This window comes from Triticum urartu, chromosome 3, assembly GCF_003073215.2.
Source record: "Triticum urartu cultivar G1812 chromosome 3, Tu2.1, whole genome shotgun sequence".
Lineage (NCBI taxonomy): Eukaryota > Viridiplantae > Streptophyta > Magnoliopsida > Poales > Poaceae > Triticum > Triticum urartu.
Window position 1 is genome coordinate 287,461,675 of NC_053024.1, and position 17,555 is coordinate 287,479,229.

Below are 17,555 nucleotides of genomic sequence, written 5' to 3' on the forward strand. Positions count from 1 at the left end.
ACTACTAATTAACATCTACTACTGTTAAAAATCATTATCTATGAACCCTAAATTAACATCTACTACTACTAAAAAACATCTAGTACTAACTACGGAGGGGGAACGGGGGTGGGGGAGGGGGGGGGGGGGCTTACAGAGAGGGGAGAGACGATGGCGGGGAGGTGCTCGGCGACGGAGAGGTAGGGGCGGCGAGGGCGGGATCGGGATCGGGGAGGCGGCGGGGGTTGGGGGAGGCGGCGGCGATGGTGAGGTCGAGAGCGGCGGCGGGAGGCGGCGGCGATGGTGAGGTCGAGAGCGGCGGCGGGCGGCGGCGGGCGGCGAGGTGAGGTCGAGAGCGGCGGAGGGCGGCGGCAGTGAGGGCAAGCTCGGGCTCGGGCGGCGGCGACAGAGGAGTAGGGGAACAGTGGGGGGAAGGAGGACTTAGCAAAATTTTGAGCGGGCGGGTGGTTAAGTCGAACTAGCAGTAGCGCACTTCAGGAAACGCGCTATAGCTAAAGTAGCTATAGCGCGTTTTCACGAAAAACGCTACTACTAAGTCTAAGCACGCATCAAAAATATACGTTGGTCATCATTGATCTTTTTGTGTAGAATCTAAATAGTCAACATATTTAAGGTGGTAAACACCTTGTTCGCTTAGCAGTATTGGACTAAACATAATTAGGTGCAACACTTAGCAGCAGCGAGTTTTGCAGAAACACGCTGCTTCTAAGTACTTTAGCAGCAGCGCATCCAGGGAAAGGCGCTACTACTATATCTATCCTGGGGGCAAATCCGTGGCAATTATAGTAATAGCGCTTGTTTCACCTAGAGCGCTACTGCTATCTAGTTATTAGTTGCGCGGTTCCTTTAAGCCCGCTACTGCTACTTAGCAGTAGCGCCTGTTTTTAAACCGCGATGCTGCTAAGATTCTGTGTATAACGTTTTCCCTATTAGTGCACGGGCGAAGAGGTTCGGAAAGTTTTCCAAATTTTGGGCCGCGGATATATATAGCAGGCCGAAAGAGAAACCGGGCTGGTATTGGACCATGAAGAGCATGGGCCATTAAAAGGCTGAAACTCAGGTCCGACTGCAAATGGCCCAACTCATTTATGGGCCGTTAACAGGTTGAAAGACACACCGGGCCGAAAATTGGCCCAACACTTAAATGGATCGCTAGAAGGCCGAAAGACGTACATCCTGAAATATGGGCCATCCCTTGAATGGGTCGTTAACAGGCCGAAACCACATCGGGCCGATATTGAGCCCAAATATATACCAGGCTGCTAACGGGCCCGAACTGACGATGGGCTGCAATGGTGTCAAATCGTTAATGGGCCGTTGACGGGCTGAATTGGCACATCTCGTATGGGTTGTGGGCTTAAATGGACCTGACACAAGTAGACCTTATATGGGTCGGCCTGCTAATTTTTACTGGGTCGGCCTTCTTCACTGGAATGGGCCACTATTGGGCCTTGCCATGTGCCAACGTATCATAGGCGCCTCCCGTACTATGAGTGGATGACATCTGCCCCAATGCTGAGCCGACACGTGGATCCTCCGGCGAATGAGAATTTTACACGTGGAAAATCCCCATTGGTTGGGGCTATTAACGGGTTATCGGATCCAAACCGGAACATGATAGCTTAACGGCAACCCGTTACGGTGGATGCCACATGTCGGTTACCCTTGACGAAAGCACTTCTATGACGCGCCATTTATCGTCATGGAAGTGGACATTTCCGTGACGATAATTTTGGTATTGTCATGGAACACTTCTACGGCAGCACAGGTATGACTATCTTGATTCTGTCATAAAATCATCATGGATGTACATGCATGATAAAAAACGTGACCTACTATGACAAACGCGTATCATCACGGAAGTGTATTTTTTGTAGTGTCAATTACTTCTCATGAATATTTAGATCATAAACCCACAATTAATCAGATCCCAATAAACACACCTCAAAAGAAGATTGCATCGGATAGAACTCGAAGGACATCGAGGAGAACATGGTATTGAACACCAAAGGGAGAGAAGAAGCCTTCTAGCTAATAGCTATGGGCATGTAGGTCTGTGGTGAACTACTCACGCATCATCGGAAGGCAGCAAGGATGATGTACAAGCCCTCCGTGATCGATTCCCCCTCCGGCAGAGTACCGAAAAAGGCCTCCAGATAGGATTGTGGAAGAACAGAAACTTGCGGCAGCGGAAAAAGTGTTTCGGGTGGCTCTCTGCTGGTTTGGGAATATTTGAGAATTTATAGAAGTAGAATTAGGTAAAAGGGAGCTATGTGGGGCCCAGGGGTGCACCCCTCGATCTTGTGGCTCTCTCGTATCTTGTCTGGTCTCCTCCCAAAGCTTTGAAGGTCCCTTCTGGTCCAGAAAAAATTAATCCAAATATTTTTTTCATTTTGACTTTGTTTCATAGTGTTTTTCTGAAAAGCCAAAAACAAGCAAAAAAACAGCAACTAGCACTGGGTACTAGGTTAATAGGTTAGTCCAAAAAATGATATAAAATAACATACAAATGCATATAAAACATCCAAGATTGATAATATAATAGCATGGAACAATAAAAAATTATAGATACGTTGGAGACGTATCATGACAACATCCATCATCGCCTGGCCATACATAGGTGACTAGGTCACGGGGCTGCTGGAATATGTCAACGAGAAAGAACAACAAAACCGGTAACAAGGAGACCAGTATAGTGAGCATGAGAATGACTCAAGCTGATACCGATATATCTCACCTCGAGTTTTGCAAAGTATCATGGAGCAAAGGGAATAGCACATGTTAACCAAAGATTCACTCGAATATCATTCATGCATTCATAGGGATCAATATGGATGTCCACAGTTCTGCTATTGGTCATTGAACGAAAGGGGTTTTGTTCATGTCTATATTTTACCGAACCTACAGGGTCACAAGCTTAAGGGAATCATGACCTGTTGAGTTTTAGTGGACTGGGAGTTATGAGAAAATATTCTCAGAATAGTTCTAGGAACATAAGAAATAGTTTCAAGAGAGTTCCGAAAGAGTTTCAGAATTTTTTTCCAGAAATGTTTTGCAAGATCCCGGGAAGGTCCTAGGAACTTTTGGTGATGTCCAGAAGGTTACAGAAGCTTCCGGATAAATCCAAAGGGTCCCTGGTGCGAGGACACATTGGTTAGACCAAGGGGTAAGGCCCACAATGCTTTAGGTCGCTGCAAAAGGAGTTTTTCTGGAGAACAGGGGCCAAACGCCAGGGTCCCTGCCGTTTGGCCTTGGGCTAGATGCTGTTGTCCATGGCGTTTCTGAAAACAAAAGGTACCTTGGCTTTTCATGTTGGAATCCAAGGACTCTTCCTTGCGTTCCAAACTGACTTTTGGGAGGCCCCCTGTGACGCCCCCGATTTAATCGTACACTAATCATACACGCAAACGTGTACGATCAAGATCAGGGACTCACGGGAAGATATCACAACACAACTCTACAAATAAAATAAGTCATACAAGCATCATATTACAAGCCAGGGGCCTCGAGGGCTCGAATACAAGAGCTCGATCATAGACGAGTCAGCGGAAGCAACAATATCTGAGTACAGACATAAGTTAAACAAGTTTGCCTTAAGAAGGCTAGCACAAACTGGGACACAGATCGAAAGAGGCGCAGGCCTCCTGCCTGGGATCCTCCTAAACTACTCCTGGTCGTCGTCAGCGGGCAGCACGTAGTAGTAGGCACCTCCGGCGTAGTAGGAGTCGTCGTCGACGGTGGCGTCTGGATCCTGGGCTCCAACATCTGGTTGCGACAACCAGGTAGAAGGGATAGGGGGGAAAGAGGGAGAAAGCAACCGTGAGTACTCATCCAAAGTACTCGCAAGCAAGGAGCTACACTACATATGTATGCATTAGTATCAACTGGAATAAGGCTATCATATGTGGACTGAACTGCAGAATGCCGGAATAAGAGGGGGATAGCTAGTCCTTTCGAAGACTACGCTTCTGGCAGCCTCCGTCTTGCAGCATGTCGAAGAGAGTAGACTGAAGTCCTCCAAGTATCATCACGTAGCATAATCCTAACCGATGATCCTCCCCTCGTCGCCCTGTGAGAGAGCGATCACCGGTTGTATCTAGCACTTGGAAGGGTGTGTTTTATTAAGTATCCGGTTCTAGTTGTCATAAGGTCAAAGTACAACTCCAAGTCGTCCTGTTACCGAAGATCACGGCTATTCGAATAGATTAACTTCCCTGCAGGGGTGCACCACATACCCCAACACACTCGATCCCATTTGGCCGGACACACTTTCCTGGGTCATGTCCGGCCTCGGAAGATCAACACGTCGCAGCCCCACCTAGGCACAACAGAGAGGTCAGCACGCCGGTCTAAACCTAAGCGCACAGGGGTCTGGGCCCATCGCCCTTAGCACACCTGCATGTTGCGAACGCGGCCGGAAGCAGAACTAGCCCCCTTAATACAAGAGCAGGCTTACGTTCCAATCCGGCGCGCGCCACTCAGTCCCTGACGTCACGAAGGCTTCGGCTGATACCACGACGCCGAGATACCCATAACTACTCCCGCGTAAATGGCCAGACTCAGATCAAATACCCAGATCTCGTTAAGCGTGTTAAGTATCCGCGAAGGTCGACCAGGGCCAGGCCCACCTCTCTCCTAGGTGGTCTGAACCTGCCCTGTCGCTCCGCCACAAGGTAACAGTCGGGGGCCGTCGGGAACCCAGGCCCACCTCTACCGGGATGGAGCCACCTGCCCCTTCAGCCCCCAGCTCCGAACAGTATCACAGGTAATGTAACTGTGTAAAGTATATTGTATATGCCCGTGATCACCTCCCGAAGTGATCATGGCCCAGTAGTATAGCATGGCAGACGGACAAGAGTGTAGGGCCACTGATGGAATACTAGCATCCTATACTAAGCAGTAGGATAGCAGGTAATGGTATCAACAGTAGTAGCAAGGATAGGCTATGCATCAGGATAGGAAAAACGGAAAGCAGTAACATGCTACACTACTCTAATGCAAGCAGTATAGAGGAGAGTAGGCGATATCTGGTGATCAAGGGGGGGGCTTGCCTGGTTGCTCAGACAAGGAGGGGTCGTCAACACCGTAGTCGATCGGGGTACCAGCAACGGCGTCGGTCTCGGAGTCTAGCGAGAGAAGAGGGGGAAGAAACAATAAATATAATGCAAACAAAATGCATGACGATGCATGACATGACAAAGCGTGATGCTAGGTGTGCCCTAACGCGGTACGAGGTGGTACCGGTGAAGGGGGAAAACATCCGGGAACGTATTCCCGGTGTTTCACGTTTTTGAACAGATGAACCGGAGGGGGAAAGTTGCGTGTTCGCTATGCTAGGGATGCGTGGCGGACGAACGGGCTGCGTATCCGATTCGTCTCGTCGTTCTGAGAAACTTTGATGTACAAAGTTTTTCCATCCGAGCTACGGATTATTTTATATTAATTTCCAAAGTTTTATTCATTTTCTAAATTTAATTTAGTTCACAAAAAAATGTGAATTGCTAGGTGCACCCAGCTCTGGGTACACATAAGTGTACCAGAGGGGCTGACATGTGGGTCCAAGGGGTCCCAGTTGACCAGTCAAACTTTGACTGGTCAACAGGGGGTGGGGCCCCCTTGTCATGCACTGTTTTACTATAACCTAACAGATTAAAAAGACTAATTAGGCTATTAGGTTAACTAACACATGTTAATTAACTTAATTAGCTAACTAAACAGGATTAATTAAGTTAATTATTTAGTTAATCAATTAATTAATTTTATTATTTAAATTTTTTATTTTGATTTTTTTTGTTCTGAAGGCCAGGGCGCTGGGCCCCAGCAGTTAGTGGCCCGAAGGGAGCCAAAGCGGGCACGGGGCTACGGGCGCTGGGCGCCAGCGGGTGCAGTTGCGGGCGCAACCGAGCCAGTGGCAGAGCGCCGGCACGCCACAGGCGGAGGAGGCGACCGGAAGGCGACGGCGCGCGGGACAGGGGTGGCCAGCGGTAGGAGCGGGGGACGGCCACCACAGGAGGGCAGAGAGGGAGCACGAGGCGTGCTCACGTTCGTTGTAGCGAAGAGGGCGGCGTGGCTCGATGGTGTCCGGTGAGGAGGAGGATGGGGACGAGCGACGTAGTCGGGGAGGCGGCACCAACGATGACGGGTGGCGGGGTGGCTCCGGCGTCGGCGCAGGGCGTCAGGGGCGTCGATTGCCCCCGACCGAATCCACGCAATAGGGAGGTTGTGGAGGTGGGCGACGACGGATGTGGACGACGGAGAGAACGACGCGGGTGTCCCGCGGGTGGAGCCGGTGGTGCTCCATGGTGGCTTCGATGGCCGACACGGCGCGGGCCGCTGGCGACGAGGCAGTTGGGCAGGGGCGACGGGAAGGCGCAGAGGAAGGGGAGGAGGACGAGGACGCGAGGCGGATGGCGACGGGGACGGCTCCGGTGAACGGCGGGGTGGCGTCGAGCAGTGGGGATCGGCTCGGTGTCGATCCAGATCCAGGTAGGGGGCGGTGCTCGGCGCCGGTGGCGGCCTCTGGGGAGCGGCGGCGAGGCAGCGTCCTATCCCGATCCCGATTGGATCGGGGGAGAGGGAGAGTGGGTGCGTGGGGTGTGGAGCGACTGGGGAAGTGGGTTAGGGTTAGGTGGGTTGGGGAGGCCATATGGCCAGGGGAGTTGGTGGGCCGGTCGGTTGGCCAGCTGGGCCTCACGGCCCAGCGATGGGGGGGGATGAGCTGATCTTTTGCTTTTCTCCTTTTTTTTTATTTTGTTTTCTGTTTTTATCTTTTCTTTTATTTATTTTATCGTACTGTTTTATTTCTAGTTTCTTTTATTTTTAGTTTTATAAAAATTACAACTAATACCTAAACTTGTATTCATAAACAATCTACTGTTAGATTAAATCTTAACCCACAATAAAATAGTTTTAATTTTTTTTTTAAAATTCAATAGGCATCTGTTTAATTGTTTTCACTACTGTTTTAATTATTTTAGAGCCCTTAAACATTTTATCAAGGTTTGGTTTCTCCACCACAATTATCTATGCAATATTTGGTTCACCCCAAACATTTTTGTTTCAATATTTGAAAACTTTTATTGTATGCCCTATTTGGAATTTGAATTTTGAATCAATTTTTTTTGAACTAACGGGGGATTAGCAACAGTAACTGAGGTGACGTGGCATCATTAGTGGAGGTTCACTGCAGCTTAATTATTCGGGCGTCACACCCCCTTCCCAAGTTGCGACCCCATGTCTCAACATATAAATAGAAGTGCAAGGCTAGCCCCTAGAACACATGTTTTGGAGCCTCCTCTAGTTCTCTCTTGTTCTAGTTCTTGTTTAGTTTGATGTAGACTAGATCTAGTTCTAGTTCTCTCTAATCCTCATAATAGAGATGCCTCGTGAGGTTCATTTCTCTGTCCTCTAATTCTACGGCAATTACTAGTTGTGGACGGCGAAGCACCGCCGGATCGTTAAGCATGTACGCTTGCAATCTATGGAGAGGTTGTGCTTTTGGTCTTCGGTTTGAGGGATTGTTCAAGAACGGTTCGAGGGACTTCATGTTCGATGTACGCCAACTCGTCTTCTTCTGCTGCAACTCAGAGTTGGTAATGATCCGATCTAAATAGTTATTGCATCTTTATAGTGTTCCTGGTTGATATTATGACGAAATGTTTTATTTTCTACTATATTTCCTAACACGCTATGGTCAAATCTAAACGTCTTTAATTATGGTTGAAGTGTTGAACATGTGTTCAAAATTGTTAAAGTAGCACATGTTCATGTTATATGCATGTTACTAGTGTTGAAGTGTTAATCTTAAGCGTACTTGTTTAGACATCATATATACTGGTTTTAAATTTAAAAAATGTTGTCATGACAACAACGATGGCTAAACAATGTTGTCATGGCAGCAAAAACGAGCCCTTTGGCTAAAAACGCTGCAATGATAGAAAAAAAACTGATTAAGATGTTAAATATTGCTATCATGACAACAAAATGTATTGTCATGGTAGTTTTTTGTTAGGCCAAAAAAATATGAACGACAAGCGATTGCAAGTGTGCGTCACTAATATTACAACATAGTAGTTGCGTATTCATTACAGGGCACACCGCTAGTATATGTGCTAGCAGTGACGTGTACCGGAATCACATCACTAAACGTTTATGACTGGCGTGATGTTAGAGACGGGCTGCCCAACATTACTTATTACCTTTTTGGCACACCACTCGTAAGGTTTGAGCATAGCACGACCCAAAGGCACACCGGGCCAGCCCAACCGCCTTTCTGTGGCTCGAACACAACGGGCCCAGGCCGCGTTAGACTGGCCCAGCTCGAGTCTCACCTTTGACGATACGACGGGAGCTCCTATCTGCTGCTTATTGCGGCAGACTGTTGGACAAACGCACACATGCCCCGACCGGGCCGGCCCACTGGCGAACGAGCGAAGCGAGCGGCGATCGACCAATGTAGCAACTATAAATTCGCAAAAAAATGGAGACCGACCATTGATCACGAGACCTCTAGCAAACAAGCTATCCATGCTAGCCATCGTACATAATGAAAGGTATTGATTACATTGCAGTGCAAGCCTATAAGAACAAGACCAACGTCAGATCCAAACATTTTCTTTTTCTTTTCTTTTCATGTTTTTGAACTTTTTGTTCGAAATTCCAAAAAATGTTCTCAAACTTGAAATTTGTTCACAATTCAAAAAAATGTTTGTGTTCCATTTTTTTACAAATTTCAAAAATTGATCATGCTATAGAACGTATTCGTATTTTATCATTTTTTTGCAAAAACTTCAGAAATTCCTCGCATTTTTGGACAAATGTTCAGGATTTAAAAAATTATTCATGTTTATGAAAAATCTGATTATTTGTAAAATGAATGTTTAATGAAATTTGGACAGTTTTCACTCAAAAATTCTCTAAGAATGTGAACATTTTTCCAAAATCATGTTTTTCAAAATGTATAAACGTTTTGAAACTCTTAATAAAATTTGAAAACACGAACAATTTTTGAAAAACAAAACAATTTTTGAAAATCCCAAAGAAATTTAAATACTGGAACATTTTTTGAAAGTTTGCAAACAAAATTGAAAATAGGATTTTTCTGAAAACGCGAACGTTTTTTGAAAACATGAAAAAAAAATTCAAACTCCCAAACAAAGTTAAAAACCTGATCAGTTTTTGGAAACATGAACATATTTGAAACTCCTGAATAAAAGTTTAAAACACAAACATTTTTGAAAAACTGCGAACAATTTTTAAGCAGACGAACGATTTTTGAGAAAGAATTAAAATGAAAAATAAAAACAAAAAAGGAAAGAAAAATAAAAAGAAACAGTAAGAAGTAGAAAAAAGGACCATGAAAAATAGAATATAAAATTAAACAGAGACAAGAAAAACGGTTCAGGAACCTCTTAGAAGATTCCTAAAATCAGAAAAAAAAAAAACCCAGCTAGGAACCCCCCCTATACGGTTTCTTAAAACAGGGATCCATGAAGCGGTGAACGGGCCGGCCCAGGTCATCGCTGGCTTGTGAACCCTGTGCAATTTCTCGGCAACATGATGAAGCGTGCGTCTTAGAGCATCTCCACCTATTCGCCCTCCAGAATGCATAAAAATCGCTCTCGGGGACGAGCCGATGATACAATCGACGTTGGGGGCGGTTTTGTGCCCATCGTCGCTCCCAGCTCGTCCCAGGCGTCGATATTGGCCCATTTTTCAGCCCCATTTCGGCGAATAAAGGGCCCATATAGATGACAATAGGCTCATATTCGGCGTGGTTCGCCGTTGTTCGTCGTTCAATTATGCACATAATTTTTTTATCACATATTTCATCATAGAAATATCAAATACTTTAACAAAATAGTACAACAACAAATAGTTCAATACAAATTATATAGTTCAACAAATAAAAACTCATATTTCATCACACTCGCGCCCGGCGTCGCCCTTAAGCCTCCATAGATGCTCTATCAGATCTTGCTGCAGTTGATGATGCACCTGTGGGTCTCGGATCTCCTGACGCATACTGAGATAAGCAGTCCAGATTGCCGATAGCTGGTGATCAACTTCGGCTAGAGGACCCTGCCTGTAGTATGGTTCAGTGTCAAACACTGGGTCTTCTTGTTCGCTCTCGATAATCATGTTGTGCAAGATGACACAGCAAGTCATAATCTCCCACATTTGATCTTTCGACCAGGTCTGAGCAGGGTACCGGACAACAGCAAATCGAGATTGGAGCACACCAAATGCACGCTCGACATCCTTCCTGCAAGCCTCCTGAACCTTCGCAAACCAGGTGTTCTTGCCTCCTGGCACAGGGTTTGAGATCGTCTTCACAAATGTCGACCATCTCGGATAGATGCCATCAGGTAGATAGTACCCCTTGTTGTAGTGCCGCCCATTGATCTCGAAGTTCACCGGAGAAGAATGACCTTCAACAAGCTTGGCAAAGACAGGAGAGCACTGCAGCATGTTGATGTCATTGTGAGTTCCTGGCATACCAAAGAAGGAGTGCCAAATCCAGAGGTCCTGTGTGGCCACCGCCTCAAGTACCACACTGCAACCGCCTTTGGCGTCTTTGTACATCCCCTGCCAAGCAAATGGGCAATTCTTCCATTTTCAATGCATGCAGTCGATGCTCCCAAGCATCCCAGGAAATCCTCTTGCTGCATTCTGTGCTAGGATCCGAGCAGTGTCTTCCGCATTGGGTGTTCTCAAGTATTGGGGTCCAAACACTGCCACAACTTTCCGACAGAACTTGTAGAAAAAATCTATGCTGGTGGACTCGGCCATGCGCCCATAGTCGTCGAGTGAATCACCGGGAGCTCCGTATGCAAGCATCCTCATCGCTGTCGTGCACTTCTGGATGGAGGTGAATCCAAGGGCGCCGGTGCAATCCATCTTGCACTTGAAGTAGTTGTCGAACTCCCGATAACGGCGCTGAAATGTTTTCTCGCCGTGAAGTGGAGCATCGGCGAAGTAGTCGGAGTAGAGCATGTAGTAGCCTTCGAGACGATGCTGGTTCTTTGCTTTCACCCGCCCCGGCGCCGAGCCACCTCGCCGCGGCTTTTCATTGCTCGCCAGCAGCTGGGCGAAGGCGGCGAGCACCATGAGATGCTCTTCTTCCTGGACGTCGGCCTCGGCTTCCTCCTCCAGCAGCGCGGCGAGCGCTTCCTCGTCATCCGAGTCCATCGCCGAGGCAGGCAAATCACCGAACACCTTGCGCCCGGTGGGCATGTACGCGCCGCTAAACTGCCCCTCCGTGACCGGAAACGCCCAGCTGCTGTTGGAGGGGCTCCCGCGGCGAAGCTCTGCTATTTTTCCGGCGTGAAATGACTATCTAGTGGTGAAAGGCGGCGGGCGGCGCCGGGATATAGCTACTGGCGGCCGAGGGCGCGAGGGGTGGGAGACGAGTCGGGGAAGAAAACCTTGGCTTTTCCCCTGACAGCGTGGGCCAGCCGCGCTTTTCCCTTGCGGCGGAGCCCCCAACTGCCCCCAGTGCGCCGGGTTCGGCATGTGACCGCCGAGCGGAAAAAAGGGCCGAACCGGCATTTTTCGGCGTCCTGGGGGCGCGATTAGGACATTTTTTTAGTGCCGGCACTAAAAAAATGACCTAGAGAAGCCTATTGGGGACACGGCTGGAGCTTTTATAGGTTTTCCGGACCAAACCCTCTTGTCCATCCCACGCACCAGGTAGGAACAACACACCACAGTCCACAAGGCGCGCCCGCATCTACACTCGCACTAAAAGCAGCAAATGCTCACTACGCTAACGCCTACCTTGTGCGCTTTACTGCTCCATTTACTCCCGCAGAGGTGAACGGGCGCCTTTCGTTTTTCTGCTTCACTTCTCGGAAGCAGAGGTCGACCGAGCTGATCTCCGCATCCCGTTTCCTGTTCATCAGAGAGAAGCTAGTTAATGGCCGCCAGCGAGAGAAACGAGTCTTCGGCGGCGCCATTGCTGGCAGCAGCGAGGGAGAGAAAACTCTGCAAGGAAGGGTGCCCAGGATGCAGGCTGGACGAGATCAACAAGAGCAAGACCGGCATCCCCTACCTCAACTTCTTCTACGTGTGGGTCGTCTGTCTCTGCGCCGGTTAGTGCGCCCCTCCCTTTCTTCTCCTCCACCTTGTTTGAGTTTCTTGTTTCCAGCATGGGTCCAGCTCCAGCCTCCAGCGTTCTGGATGTAGGACGCGTACGCCGTTTCTTCCGTTCGTACTCTTTGTCTACTACTCCCTCCTTTCCTAAAGTTTTTGTAGAGATTTTACTATGAACTACATACGACTACAATGAAATCTTTACGGAGACTTATATTTAAAAACGGAGGGAGTAGAATACATCAACACCTGTACTTTTTTGTTCTATAATACATTAATGTTTCCCTAGCTGAACGACGATGGTCTTGCTTTACTACTACTGCTCCCTCTGTCCTATACGATGGGTGAAAGCTGAGAACGATGGAGTAACTCACATGTGCCTTCTCCATCATCAAGGGTGCGAAACTGATACGGGAGGCAGTAGACAAACAACAGATGCATGGGGTGGGACCTCTCTGTGTAGATTCTATCATGTCTATACTGGAGTAGTAATATAGTGCTCCCTCCATTCCACAATGTAGTACTTTCTTTATCCTCGTGCTTCAACTTTGACTGTAAATTTAACTATGAAGACCGATTGCGGCGGGAGCAAAAATTATATCAGTGAATTCGTATTCAAAAAAAGTTTTCAATTATATAATTTTTTCTCCCGCCGCAGTTGGTCCCGTTGGTTAAATTTATGGTCAAAGTTAAACCTCGGGAAGCGCGGGCGCACTATATTTTGGAATGAAGGGAGTATTGGGATAATATCACATGCAGTCATACAACTTACGCTCAATGTTTAATTTGGTGCTAAAATTTTAAAAATACAAATTTATGGTCATCTAACTTGCATCCTTATACAAATACGGTCACTTTGCTTGTATTCAGACGTATCCTGCGCTGATGTGGCATGTCAGTGTGGCTATGCCCATTTTCAATGATTGGGAACAGCTTGAACGAGGCGCGCATATTTTTATTTTACAGAAACATCCCTTGTTTTGTATTTAATTAAGCAGTAGCCCCTTAATAACACACATGGGTACAACTTAATCGCAAAGAAGATTTGAGGAGATTTGAACTCTAGACATCGTATACACACATGCACTAGCTACATACTCGTGACTATAAAGAGATGTGCCTTCTTTAATATGGACGCATATTCTTTTTATATTCCATTTATCCCCACATTCAGCCAGAAAACCGGTTCCAAAAATTCTCACCTTTTTGGCCAAAAAATTCAAATGAAATTCAAATTTGAAAAATCGCAAGTTCAATTCATTGTCGTTCTGATACTGTATGCATATGAGAGATATATATTTGACATGGTTTCTGTCATTTAAATTAAAAAATTCAGGCAATAACATAGTTTTCTGGGGACCACAAAAATTTATGGTAACCAATCTGTTATCAGAAATTCGGTCCGGAAGAAAAAACCTGAATACGAGTAGTTTCATTGCCAAATATAAAATTTATTGTTTATCTTTTAGACAATTATAGGTACTTGGTGTAGTGGTTAGCTCCTGTTGTTTCATACTTGAGGTCGACGAATGGAATCCATTGGGCTCCTTTTTTCCCTGCGGAATTATCCATGCGCCCAAGTTACAAATTTTTGGTTGACCCACTGACAGGTGGGCCTTGTGTAGATTAGTCTAGTTACCTAGTTAGCCTAACCTGTTGTTAGTATCACACCGACTAGTGGCCCCACCCCTAAATTACCAGTTAGACATGTGCGTCTATTTATTTGATTAACCTGGACAAACTTGACATGTTTTTTTTAGAATAACTTGACGTGCTTTTGTGTGTAATCAAATAGATTTTAGCTGTGCATGTACAACATCGGGCAGCACTGGTTTTTTTTTGAGGGGTAAAATCCAACTTTATTCATGAAAGTCCACTTGGAATGGAATACATCTGACATCATGAGGAGCACCAAAGCAGACATGGCGTCCTCGACCTCTAGAAAAAGAAAACTTTGCTAACCGACATTGACAGCACGACTCTCATAAACAAAAGTACAGTGCAAGGGAGGTGCTCTAAGATTAATCTCGCTAACAATCGCTCCATACGTTCCCCTAGCGTTTTTGTTGATGTCAGATACCACCTGTTGGCAATCCGAAGCCACCACCAGGTTTTGGATTCCAAGATCTTCTGCAAGGGCCAAGGCCCCCCGGCATGCCATCGCTTCAAGGGAGGCTGGGTCTGTGACCCCTTCGACAACAAGGGCTGAACTCCCCATGTAATTTCCTTCTTCATCTTTGCAAATAGCCGCAGCTGATCCTCCTTTTCTACCTGTCACTCCCGCATCCACATGTATCTTGAAGTGTCTTGTTGGTGGCTTCCTTGGACGTGTATGTGCGTGATCGTGTGTGACGACTGTCGCCGCCCCTCTCTGATTTTTCTCGTTAACAATGCCAAGGTTGGCTATAAAACCTTGTGATGAATCCATAAGTCGTGTGGGGACTTTGGAATATAGCTTCATGGATCGCCTTACGCCTTGAGTGCCATATGGCCCAAAGAGTTACCGCAACCAACACAAAATCCTCATGAGATAGCAGCTCCATTAGCGTGAATAACCACTGCTTTGCCTTGGGCTCCGATGTTTCTATGATTTTATGTGTAGTCTCCTCATCCATGAGAGCCCAAACGCTTCGAGACGACGTGCATTCCAAGAGCGAATGGCGCCAGGAGTCACGGACTCCGCACAGGCCGCATTGTGGAGAGTCGGCCATATGACGATGAGCGCGAACATCATTAGTCGGAAGCGAGTGTTTCGAGCAGCACTGGTGGGATGGATGTAATTGTTTAATTAACAGGTTGTTGGTTCAATGTCGTAAAAAAAACAGGTTGCTGGTTCGAACCCAATCTACCCCATCATTTTTTCATTATATTTGACTAAATTACGTAAGGATTTTTCTGAAAAGAAAAATGGTGTGCTAGAGTCACCCAACCCCTTGTGCACTCCTAACCACTGACAGGTGGGCCTCCGTCAGGCTGGCGCGTCACATGGGCAGGCTATACGGCTAGATACGAGCAAAGTGACCGTATTTGCATGATAACACAAGTTGGATAACCATAAATTCGTATTTTTAAAGTTTTAGCACCAAACTGAACATTTAGCGCAAGTTCTATGACTCCCGATGATATTACCTCTATAGTATTCAAACTCCAATACAAATAGTCCTATGTTGTTGTAAGCAGCACAAGGTATTAGTCCATTAACTCCTTGAACATGGCATGGTAGGGTAGCAGGCTTCGACCAATTGACTAGGGCTAGCCGAACTTGGCACTAGAGCACAATTTGTGGATTTGCCAAACGTTTTGAGGAATTCCAGAAACTGCACTTTCACGACGGCTTTGAAAAAGTTTGTATTAATCGTAGCTAACGTTGAGTTGCTCTACATCTGCCATGTCCAGAGCGTTTCCTTTTCCTAGACAAAAAAAAGGCGCGCAGGCCGCTGCTTACCGTGCCTGACCTTATAACTGACCTATACACAGATGTTTCATTGATCCTCCATGTGCTGCGCGTCAGTGGCATGTCTTTTTTTTGCGCATCAACGTCAGTGGCATGTCTTTTTTTTTTGCACATCAACGTCAGTGGCATGTGTACGGTACCAAGATGGGTGCTAGTAGTAGCATGACGTGGGACCCGAAATGGCCACATCTACCCTCCTCCCAGTGCACCGTACACACAGAGGATACGTGGTGGCGATCCATCCCATCCGTATGGTCTTCACTCCAGATCCAGACCCCGGTTGGGTTGCTATCGGGGTGAATTATTTGGTCCGTCTATTCCCTGACAGGGAGCGAGCGAGCGAGCGCAGCCTGGAACACCATGGAGGAAGTTTCCCGGAAGCTCAGCCGTCACTCGCTCCGAATCTTTTGTGTAGATGCACGCAATTAATCATGGATTTTATTGACGCGGACACAGACTACAAATAAGTACGGTCTTTGACAAAGGCAAATCCTATTTGTCGCTTTGTGTGAAAGCATATCGACCAAACACACAAGGATGGTGAGATGAGCCGTCCCATTTAATCTATTGTACGTACGTTCTACATAACTCGGTTTTGGGAACCTTCCCGTTGGGATTTTGTTTTTGTTTTTGTTTTTTTTTGTTTTTACTGATTTTTTTACAGTTTTTTGTTTCTTTTCACAAATTTAAAAAAAAACGTTTGGATTTATTTTAAGGAATGCAATTGTTTTTGAATTTTTTTTGCATTTTTTAAAAAAAATTGCGTCCAAAACATGTGCGGAAATTTCAAAAAGTGTTCACTATTCAAACAATGTTTGGAATTTCGAAATTATTTGAGTTTATTTAAAATGCTTTCTAAAAAATGTTTGGAATTTCCAAAGAAGTTCATGTTTTTAAAAATCATGGTTTTCAAAAAATGTTTTGGCAAAAAATCCGCATTTCCAAAAAATGTTCGTATTTTCAAATTTTGTTAGGAATTTGAGAATTTTTTGAGTTTTAAGAAAAATGTTCACTTTTAAAAATACCTTTTTGTGTTTTAAAAGCTGAATAGAAAACAACAAACCAAAAAAGTCAATCACTACAGTATCCATTCGAGTCACCATAGTACTCGCTGTGATCACTACAGTGTCGGTCCCACCACTACATTGTCAGTCAAATCGTTGTAATGTTGGTCGAGTCGCTACGGTACTTGCCTGGGTCGCTACAGTGTGAGTTGAATCGCTACCACATTCGATTGAGTCCCTAATGGATCGTCCCAATCCTGTGCGTGATAGGAGCCCCCTTAACAATCGTACGGTGGTTGCTCAAATAGATTTTGCCCCCCTTGCACTTTTGGCCTGGTAGAGCCTGGCTAAGCTAATACAGTCTTTGAACGCAAACTAAGGCATAGCCTAGTGGTGGAAAGGGATTTATGCATTTCAGCCATCCAGGTTCAAGGCATGGTATTTACAATTTTGGCTTGTTGCACCAATTATACTGTACGGGCCTCCCTTACATTCTTTCTTTAAGAAAATACAGTTTTTGAACCATGTTTTGCACTTCGTTGGCCGCCGGCATTGCATCACAAGGTCATTTGATGGGTTGGCAGCACTACATGGTTATGGCTGTGAAGATACAATTGCCTGGCGTTTGATTGCTCCTGGCCTAATGTTCTCGTCACCCCTTCTCACTAGTTGTGGCCTTACCACAAAGTGCACTATACAAACATGAAATTAACATCATTTTGATCCTAACTACTAACAAATGACAGTACCAAATTAAGAGTCATATGGATAAAAGGGGGAAAATTTCACCATCCTCGTCTTCTTTAGATCCTTTTGTTACCTCTTAGACCACATTGCCTTAGCCCACTCCAACCTTTTGCTCTTGCAAGCTTCATTAGCATGTGCCTTCACACCATGGACAGATCCAATATCATTAGTTGTCACATCATCCTCATCCGACATGTACTCATCAGGACCCGCTCTAAGATCCAGTTATGAATAATGCAACATGCAAGACCAAGCTT

At 46.0% G+C, this 17,555-nt stretch overlaps 1 long non-coding RNA gene across 1 annotated transcript; it reads left to right on the forward strand.

Annotated features, from left to right (window-relative positions):
- The first annotated feature begins 11,086 nt into the window (after positions 1–11,086).
- On the forward strand, positions 11,087–12,381 carry LOC125543835. Its single transcript, XR_007298834.1, has 2 exons — positions 11,087–11,814; positions 11,904–12,381. It is a non-coding gene; the product is annotated as an uncharacterized LOC125543835 (long non-coding RNA).
- Positions 12,382–17,555: the final 5,174 nt, after the last annotated feature.